This window comes from Physcomitrium patens, chromosome 26, assembly GCF_059467195.1.
Source record: "Physcomitrium patens ecotype Gransden chromosome 26, ASM5946719v1, whole genome shotgun sequence".
Classification (NCBI taxonomy): Eukaryota; Viridiplantae; Streptophyta; class Bryopsida; order Funariales; family Funariaceae; genus Physcomitrium; species Physcomitrium patens.
This window is the reverse complement of record NC_143435.1, coordinates 5,245,422-5,256,833: the sequence shown is the minus strand read 5'-3', so window position 1 is coordinate 5,256,833 and position 11,412 is coordinate 5,245,422.

Below are 11,412 nucleotides of genomic sequence, written 5' to 3'. Positions count from 1 at the left end.
AAATATTATAGGAATTACTAGGATTTGATTTAGGATTTAGGGTTTGATTTAGGATTTGATAAAGATTTGATTTAGAGTTTAAGATTTGGTTACGATTTGGTTAGGATTTAATTTAGGATTTAGGATTTGATTAGGGTTTGATTTAGGATTTGATAAGGATTTCATTTAGGATTTAGGATTTTATTAGGATTTATTTAAGGTTTAAGATTTAATTAGTTTTTGGCCTAAAATTTGAATAAAGTCTAATAGGATTTTAACTAGGATTAAATTAAGATTGAATTGAGATATATTTGAGATATATTTGTGATCACTCTAATATTTCTTTAAGATTTCTTATTATTTCTTTGTAATTCTTTTGAGATTTTTTTGAATCTGATTAAAGCTTATTTAGCATTGTTATGGTCTAATTAGAGTTTAGTTAGTATTCTATTAGAGTTAGGATTTTGTTGTTAAAATTTCTATTCTACCTTCCACAGCCAGATGCTTGAAACATTCTCAAGCAAGACTTCACATATTACGACACCATGATAATAGGCGCTATAGTTTACAAACTTCACATGCATCGTCTCCAATAGCATACTACCACCAATCTCAATGTACTTTTAAGGATTGTTATATATTACATTTCTATAAGAATAAAATCTTCTTTACAAGAGATGCAAGAAAACCAATGTTAAATGATCTATGAGAGTCTACAGTTCCATATTTCTCCTCATGAGATAACTCGCAACTTACTACCAATTGTTGTAGAATCTAGTAGAAAAGACGAATGAGATGGAGCAAGGTTTTTAAAATTATAACGGAAGGGTGGCTTCTTTGGATGAAAAATATATACTATGGAAAGTATAAAAAAACCATGAGACAATTGTATTAATCCATGTTGCAGCATGTAGGCACCTTTGATGCATATGTCTATAACATGATGAAAATAAAATAAATGATTATATCAAAAAACCAAAGCCATCTAAATTCAAAGAATGCTTTATGAGCATAATTTGTTAAAAATAATCAATTGAGATTGATTAGTAGAAATTAAGCAAGTAGATTCATAGATGGTTGAGTTCAATACCTTCCGTGAGCATGGACTACATAAGCATAACATGGCATGGATAGGATATTTGTATTATTTGTACATAGAGATATGTATGTAGACTTGTTTTTGAGAAATTTTCAAAATCTAGGTTAAGGTGGTGGTTCAAGTGGGATCTACTATGGAACCTTCTAAAAAGGCTTAGAAAAATTATTATAGTAGAATCCACTTCTGAAATCTTTTAAAAGAATGATTATCTTGGTAGAGCCCACTATTAAGGACATTCTAGAAAGTTTTGGAATAATTGAACAAAGTATAAATATGACTGACTAGGGCCATTTGGACATTTGATCTTAGAGAATCCCATCCTATAAAATTGGTATCAAAGCAAGTATTAGTTTGTTCTATGATAATGTGTTGATAGTCGCGGTTTGGTTTAAAGTCAATTGTTGTGATCACATTGGATATTATTTTTAAGCTACAATAAGCTACTTCAAGAAGTCAACTGGAAGAAGAGAAGGTGTTATAATAGTAGAGTTTAGCAAGAAAATTATAGCATGGGAGATATGGGAGACCAATCTCAAATAGAGGCTTAGATACAACACTTCTTAGGCCAAATAGCTACTCTGCAAGAGCAAATAAAAGCTTCTAAGATAAGGGAATTGATATTTTTTAGGTTGAAATTGAGCAAGTCCAATACATACTCAAAGACCTCAAGATAAAAAGATATATATTAATGGTTCTTTAGTATGCAATAGCACATTCAATTAATCAAAGAAAAGACTAGCAAAGGAATTGTATGTGCCTTTAGTTATTTAAGAGGTGCAGCAACAATTTGGTGGCAATATTGAGCTCAAAGCTATAAAGCTCAAGGTGAATTTGGTGACTGGGAGAAGTTTAAGATGAAGTATAGGAATCTATTTTAGCCTATCAATGTAGAGAAGTGAGCATGTAATTAGTTTACTTATCTTACATAATTCAAGTCAATGCAAGATTATGTCTCTTGATTTAAATCCATATGTCCCTAAATTTGTGATGTTTAAGAGGCAAAGTTGATAGATTGATTTATATGAGGATTAAAACATGTGGTCTAGCAAGAGATAGAATTAAAAGATCTACAAATATTTGAAGAGGCAATTAAGATTATAAAGAGAGTTGATGCTATAGACTTCAAAAATGATAGAGCACGACCTATAGTGTGCTATAATTATCGTTTTATTTATTCTAAACCAATCTAATTAGAATAAACCTATATAGGGAGATTTAAACACAAGAAAAGACTATCTGCATGAGTTTTCATGTTAGTGTCACACAATTTACCATCTCCTAATCAACTAAAACAACCAAGAAAGCTACAATGCATCCCACATTCTATCAAATAAAATATTACAATCTACAATTGTATATTATACATTCATTACCTCTTCTCCTTTCCTAATTTATGACAATAATAGGTAATAGTGCACTATCTTAAATAGCTGTATAAAACATTCTCTACCAAATCATTGGAATTTTTTAAACCTAATTATGATTTAAAATAATCTGCTTCACATAATTCGAGACTCCATAGTCTTCTTTTTGGCACACTTTCAACTTTCAAAATTTAATGTATTATGATTCTTCCGATCATATTCATACTTCACAAACATCCTCTATTATCAACTTTCCAATCTCTCACTTATAATTTAGCACATAATAAATTTAACTTTTCATTTGACATCATCTAAATCAAATCTTTCTTTCATTCTAGAATTTCACTTCTTATTATTCAAATTCTATCCATTATTCTTCTTTTATAAAGAATACAAAGAAACAAAGAAATAGCACCAAGCTTACTTTAGCTCATAACTATCACAATCTGGCCCCGTCTATTTCTTCTTCAAACTACTTATGTTTTTTTTGAAATTCCAACCACTACATAATCAATGTTAACTATTTTTTTGACCATATCATTCTTCTTACCTTCTAAACTATCCATTCATTAGTTTACTAGTTTTTTTTAATCCTACATACTATGTATTGTAAAACAAAAAATATCCTATCTATTCTACATAGCTCCACTTCTAACTGTGCAAAGTCCTTGCAAACAAAAAATTGGTAAAAATAAACTTCTTCAACAAAACCCTTACAAAGTTTTTAACTCTCTAGCTCGCTAGATTAATCAATCCGAATATTCTCTGTCGATGGTTCTATTGATTCCAATTCTAATGATAAATCTTAATTCTCTTCCAATACTTCCATTGGCTCTCTCTTCAATTGGATTGATAAGTCTTCATTATACGCTTCCAATTCACGAACTTGAGCCTCCAAATGCAGAATCTTGACAACTTTTGATTCTAAATGATGTAATTGTTTCTTCATTTTTTCTTTTAATTCGTCAATTATTGAAACGAATAGAAAAGATATCTGTGATTGACCAATACTGGTTTAATCACCCTCCAATTTTGTCACTATAGCCTTCAAGGTTTTAATTTTTGTTCATAATGTTTTCGTTTCAATTCTACACTAGTCATCTAATGTCTAGTTTTTTTGTTCTAATAATGCTATCTAATCTCATTGTATTTCTAACTGACACTTTGTCTTTTTCCATCCTCACATTGATGTTTTGAGAATTTAGATTAGATCTTGACTTTGGCCTTTCATGATACATTGAATGCATTTTTTTTTGTTTTTTTTTTATTTCCAAGATTCTTGTTTCTCCCTAAATTTATGTTCCAATAGCAACTTAGATTTCACATTTTCTTGGATAATTCAATTTTGTTCCCTAATTCGGCAACTTTGCTTCAAAATTTCTTTCTTGCTCACCTCCAATTGCTGCCTTAAATTTCCTTCTCCATCCAATTTACTCACCATGAGTTATAATTAAAAAATCTAAGCTAATATGACATCCTTGAGATTCATTCTTTTTGGTATTCTATCTTGTGGAAATCCTAACTAATTTATATCCATCAAAACTAGAACTTCAGCCTCTACCTCGATCACCGAACAAATTAGAATCCATTATCAAGGTAGAGAGAGTTTGCCTCAAAAAAGCACTAGGCTCCTGGCTATCACTAATTGCTCAATCAAGCTTCAAAATAAAAGAAGTCCTCAATTTATATATAAAATTTCCCTTTTTGGAGCAATTACATCAAATACATAAGCCTCAAGTAATCAACAACACCCAAAATATGATAAAATCCTCTAAAACCTTGTATATCATTATATAGAAATTTTTCCAAACTTCAATACTTCATATCTCGTAATCCAACCATCCAAATTTATACAAATTTTACATGACATACTAATGTATTTTTATCAACTTCTACAACAAGTTTTAAGTAGGAATTTATTACAGATCTTAAGATATCACCAAAACTCTAACAGTAGCTTCAAACCCTAGTTTTTATATACTTGTATGCAATTTTCTTCATATCTCACAAATTAAACACCTAAATGCCACAAAATTTGTATGTATAGTTTTTTAACATAATTATCTACCTTCTTTTAAAGATTTGAGCTAAAATTTCTTTCAAAAACTCAAGATATGGCTCCAACCATTACTATGAATAAAATCACTTATTACCTTTGATTTGGATGCACTAACTTCAAACTTCTATAACTTCTTCATCCAAATTCCAAATTCACCAAATAATATATAAAAGATGTAGTCAAGAAAGTACTCTCTGCAATCCCAATTGCCAATCTTTTGTTGATTTTTGTAAACATATATTATACCCCAAGGAGTGATAGTAGGTATGAAATTGATACTTTAACTTTGAGCATTAGAATATAATGTCACGGACATACATATAATTACCTATATGAATAGATAAAAGTATGTAAAAGTAGGTTAATTGTGTAATATCTTCTAGAGAAGCTTCTTAGAAGCTTCATAGATGCTGCTTTGACTTTATAGGAGTCTATAGTTGACTTTTAGGTTAGAAACTTGGTCAACAAGTTAGCCATGTGCCACGCATGTTAGAAGCTTAAAGAACAAGCTAACTACGTGGTCCATCCATAGAAAACTTGCCTTGCAAGCAAAGGCATGTGGCCTAGAAAGTCAACATATATTGGAGGTCTTATAGAACATCGCCACGTGGCTTCTAGTTAGATAGTATATATAGAGGCAAGAGTGAAGCCCTCTTCACTCTTGTCAACTCTTTTCTTGCTTCTAGTCTAGTTTCAAGGGTCTCTAGTTTTCTTGTATTTTGGCAATAGCCATTCCAGTTTCTTTCTTAATATACATATTTCTATTTTGTCCTATTTCTTTTTGAGAAAAGTCTCACTTACTCTTTAGCTTTCATCGAGTTCTTGTCCTTGACAGATTGACAAGAGTACACTTACAATATCAGAGCTTTGTCTTTTCTTGATTAAGAGTGGATTACTCCTTTTTCTTGATAAGACATAAGCGCATTAGAAGTTGCGGATTACCCTCTTTTAACATGATATTGTTCTTAGTATTTTCTTTGTTATCAATTCCTCTCTTCTATTTGTTTTGAGCGTTATTAGACATCTTCTCTTTTCTAAGTGCTACTATGGCAGAGCTTGTTGAAATGAAGAGTGCAATGGCACAGATGCAAGAACAATTGAGGGAGTTAATGCTTGCGATGCATCAACTCAATTTACCACCACAAGGAGCAACAAGAATGGTAGGAAGTGAAGATATAGAGATGATTGGGGCTGCTTCAACATCTGCACCAAACCATGTCCCTTCTCCCAGAATGGAACACCCTTCGAGTGTTAGAGAACCGAGAGTTGCCTTGCCCGAGAAGTTTGATGGTACCAGATCCAAGTTTCGAGGATTCATCAATCAGGTCCAACTAGTGATTGAACTTCAACCCCAGAGCTATCCAACTCCAGGGTCACAAGTAAGATTCATTGGTACACTTCTTTCAGGTTCAGCATTGTCATGGTTTTCATCTTTTCTTGAACGACGAGATCCAATATTGGATAATCTGGAGGCTTTTTTGGCGGAGTTTCGATCCATGTTTGGAGAACATGATGCAATTCGTGTTGCAACCAACAAGATCCGTATTTTGCGACAAGGCAATCGATCAGTAACATTATATGCTTCACAATTTCGACAACTTGCAACTGATATCAAGTGGGATGATGCCGCACTTGTGAGTCAATTTCTCTACGGATTACAATATGAGGTAAAGAAATTGATGCTTAATTTACCTGATCCTCAAACATTGAGTCAAGCAATTGACTTTGCTGTGAAGTGCGACAATCGACTTTTTGAATTTCGATCCGAGAGTCGCACAAGTGGGCCTCAACGTTACTACAATTCAATGGCAACACCGACGTCTCCTCAACACATACCTTCAGAAGTAGAGGATATGCAAATTGATGCGGTACGTTTCAAACCTCTTACTGAGCAAGAAAAGTCTCGTCGTCGACAAGAAGGATTGTGCTTATATTGTGGAGAACCTAAGCACACTGCTCAACATTGTCCAAAGAAGCGACGTAACTACAAAATGAGGAGTACGGCTGTCAAAGAAGACAGTATGTCGGAAAACGAGTACGTCCAGCTACAATAGGGACCGTGCAGCTGGAATCTTGTACAACTTCTAATAAAGGTCCTATCCTCTCCTCAAAACCATCTCCTTGTTTTATAATAGATGTGCGTTTAGGACCTAATAATTACAAAGCCTCTGCCTTGGTAGATTCAGGAGCCTCATCTTGTTTTTTAGATGAAGAATTTGCTAGATGTCATAGAATATCATTAATACAAAAAACTAAACCTGTACACGTAGAAATCATAGATGGTCGTCCGTTGTCTTCTGGAGATGTAACTCACGAAACACTTCCTGTAGATGTAGTAATAAATGGTCATAGTAGTTGCGTAATTTTTAATATAATTAGATCTCCCTCTAATCCAGTAATTTTAGGCTTATCATGGTTAGAAAAGTATAATCCTCGAATAGATTGGATTTCTCGTAAACTTGATTTTCCTCAGAGCATTAGTAACAGTTCTATTAACCAAGTAAAAAACCATGAGTCTAGTATAGTAAAACTCGCACCTATAGGTGCAAAAGCATTTATACACGCAGCAAAAGAAGGATCAACTTTTGCTATTTATGCTGCACCTATTTCTGAAAACGTAAAGACTTCAAGTGGCATTCCAAGTCAATATCAGGATTATCAAGACGTTTTTGAGAAAAAGAATGCAGATATTCTTCCTGAGCATCGCCCATACGATTGTTCAATCGATCTCAAGGAAGGAACTCAGCCACCATTTGGACCAATTTACAGTTTATCGCAAGATGAGTTGGCTGAACTCAAGACATATATTGACGAGAATTTAGCGAAGAATTTCATACGCCATTCAAAATCTCCAGCAGGAGCTCCAATTTTATTCGTAAAGAAAAAAGATGGATCTTTACGAATGTGTGTTGACTATCGAGGACTCAACAAGATCACAATCAAGAACAGGTATCCATTACCTTTGATATCAGGACTCCTTGACCAGTTAAATCAAGCTAAGATCTATACAAAAATAGATCTAAGAGGAGCATATAATCTAGTACGGATCAAAGAAGGAGATGAATGGAAGACTGCGTTTCGAACCAGGTACGGGCATTTTGAATATAATGTCATGCCTTTTGGACTCACGAATGCACCAGCTGCTTTTCAACATCTCATGAATGATGTATTTCGTGAATTCTTAGACAATTTTGTCGTCTGCTACCTAGACGATATCCTGATTTATTCTAAGAATGTTGAAGAACATGAAATACATGTTCGTCAAGTATTACAAAAACTCAGAGATGCAGGATTGTACGCCAAGATGGAAAAGTGTGTATTTCACACTACTCAAGTTGACTTTTTAGGATACATCATTTCAAATGATGGTCTTATCATGGATTCTAAGAAAGTCCAAACAATCATGGATTGGAAGATTCCAAAGACTGTGAGAGATGTCCAATGTTTCTTGGGATTTGCCAATTACTATCGGATCTTCATCAAAGACTTCTCACGAGTTGCAGCTCCACTTACACGCTTGACTAGTAAAGATAAATTCCAATGGAATCAAGAAGCGGAAGTAGCATTTGAAGCCTTGAAGACATCGTTTGTCTCTGCACGAGTCTTATATCGTGTTGACTTTTCCAAGGCATTTTTTATGGAAACAGACGCATCGGATTTTGCCTTGGGTGCAGTTTTATCACAAATGGGAACAGATGACAAACTTCATCCGATAGCTTTTCATTCAAGAAAATTCTCAGCAGCCGAGATCAATTATGAGATCCACGATAAAGAACTTCTTGCAATCGTGGATTCCTTTCAAGAATGGCGTCATTATCTAGAAGGTGCTTCTAGTCCAGTCACTGTGTATACAGATCACAAGAACCTCGAGTATTTCATGTCAGCACGCATGTTGAATCGTCGTCAAGCTCGTTGGAGTATGTCTTTGTCAAGATTCGACTTCATTATCACTTATCGGCCAGGAAAACAACAAGGTTTGTCCGATGCCCTGTCTAGACGTTCTTATTTTGCACCAAAAGAAGGAGATGCAGCTTTTGAGCAATAAAGAACGGTCCTCTTGAAACCGGAGCAATTTCATCTCCGAGCAGTGAAATCAACATTGACTGTTGATTCAACTTTTCTCAAGCAAATCCAGTCCAGTATGTCCTCAGACCCTCTTGTTCATGATATCGAGAATAATTCTTCTAAGTCTCATGATTCTTCTAAGTTCGAGTTCAAGAATAATCTATTATATTTTGAAGGACGCCTATATGTTCCAGAAGGAAAAGCACGTTTACGTGTTCTTCAAGCACGTCATGACTTTCCAGCAGCAGGGCACTTTGGATATAATAAGACTCTGGAACTCATATCAAGAGATTTTTGGTAGCCACAAATGTGGAAGTCAGTCAAAGACTTTGTACAATCATGTGATATTTGTTCAAGATCAAAAATTCCTCGACATCGACCTTACGGACTTCTTCAGCCATTACCTATACCAGAACAACCATGGTCTTCTGTTTCTATGGATTTCATCACAGATCTTCCAAACTCAAGATCTTATGATTCTATATTTGTGATAGTAGATCGTTTCACCAAGATGGCACATTTTATGCCATGTACAAAATCTATCACAGGTGAAGAAACAGCTAAGCTTTTCATTGATAATATCTATCGCTATCATGGATTGCCTAAAGATATCATATCGGATAGGGGAACTCAATTTGTGTCGAGATTCTGGAGGACTCTTTTCAAGATTTTAAAAGTGGACATAAAGCTATCTTCAGCTTTCCATCCTCAAACTGATGGACAAACAGAGCGCGTAAACCAAGTCTTGGAACAGTATTTAAGGTGTACCATCAACTACCAACAAGATGATTGGACAAACCTTCTGCCATTGGCAGAGTTTGCTTATAATAATACGGTACATTCCTCCACGCAACAAACACCTTTCTTTGCCAATTATGGCTATCATCCACGACTTGATACTTTTGATTTTTCAAAAGTTGATAATCCTGCAGCAGAAGATATGGCAAATCGGTTGTCAGAGTTACATGCAATAATGAAGGCGCAGTTGAAGAAAGCTCAAGAACGACAAAAGATAAATGCAGATGTATATCGTAAAGAGCAACCACAACTCAACGTGGGTGATAAGGTATGGCTACTTCGTCGCAATATCAAGACCACTCGACCTTGTGACAAATTGGACTATCGTAGGCTTGGCCCCTTTTCTGTTTCTGAACAGATCAACCCAGTTGCATATCGGTTACATCTACCGGAGTCAATGAAGATCCATCCTGTATTCCACGTGTCTCTTCTTGAACCATATAAGACAGTGGATACAGAAGGAAGAAGACAAATGCCACCGCCTCCTATAGAAGTAGATAATAATGAAGAATTTGAGGTGGAAGAGATATTAGACTCAAGGCGGCGCCAAAATAAGCTGGAATATCTTGTTCATTGGTGCGGATATGATATTAGTGAGCGCACATGGGAGCCATCCAGGAATCTAGCAAATGCATCAGCTAAAGTCAAAGTTTTTCATCAACGACATCCATCAAAACCAAGATGAAAACCTCTCTTATAAAAGAGACAAGATTGAGGCAAGATAACATTCAATTTCCTATTCTTGTTTGTAACTTCTTTGCATTTTGTGACGCTAATTAGATGGAGAGCCAACAACCAGCGGATTCAACTCAAGAACCTTCGTTTGCTGACTTACCGGATGAGACATTGCGATTGTCACAACCTTCAAGACGACGCAACCGAGATGAAGACCCTCAAGAACGACATGTTCTTCTTCGAATAGATGGTGAGATACAACGCGTTTGGTATCACGACCTTGGAAGAGATTCTCGATGTTTGGTGATATTATTGGAGATAGGAATGACTCCTGATGGTCTTTCAAATGTATTATTTGAAGGAAGTTATGAAGGCCTCAACAGTGATCAAATAACAGGGTGGTCTTCTCGCCCTGGAATGGGACACTATCGATGGCTAAGAGGACCCATCAACTATCTTCGAAGAGAACAAAGATCAGAGTATGTAGCAAATACAATTCGCCGCATATTAGATTTTCTCAATATATAATCACCGCTCCTCGTGGAACTCGTCCCTAGAAGGGGGGGTAATGTCACGGACATACATATAATTACCTATATGAATAGATAAAAGTATGTAAAAGTAGGTTAATTGTGTAATATCTTCTAGAGAAGCTTCTTAGAAGCTTCATAGATGCTGCTTTGACTTTATAGGAGTCTATAGTTGACTTTTAGGTTAGAAACTTGGTCAACAAGTTAGCCATGTGCCACGCATGTTAGAAGCTTAAAGAACAAGCTAAGTACGTGGTCCATCCATAGAAAACTTGCCTTGCAAGCAAAGGCATGTGGCCTAGAAAGTCAACATATATTGGAGGTCTTATAGAACATCGCCACGTGGCTTCTAGTTAGATAGTATATATAGAGGCAAGAGTGAAGCCCTCTTCACTCTTGTCAACTCCTTTCTTGCTTCTAGTCTAGTTTCAAGGGTCTCTAGTTTTCTTGTATTTTGGCAATAGCCATTCCAGTTTCTTTCTTAATATACATATTTCTATTTTGTCCTATTTCTTTTTGAGAAAAGTCTCACTTACTCTTTAGCTTTCATCGAGTTCTTGTCCTTGACATATAATAGAGACTTTTTAAAATCATCAAGTGTTACGGACATATATACTTACTCCAATATTTATCTATAATAATTATGCTTTGGCCATTAGCTTCATTATTCTTTAAAAAATTCTTCTTTTCAATACTATTAGTTATTTTCTTTATTCTATTGCTATTGCCTCAACTTGAATTCTTTTGCACCATATTGTTTTGTTTGTTTTACATTCCTTATTAGAAAATTATATACACTTGTATTTTGGTATGCCAAATCTATTGTCACAAAACACATGGCAA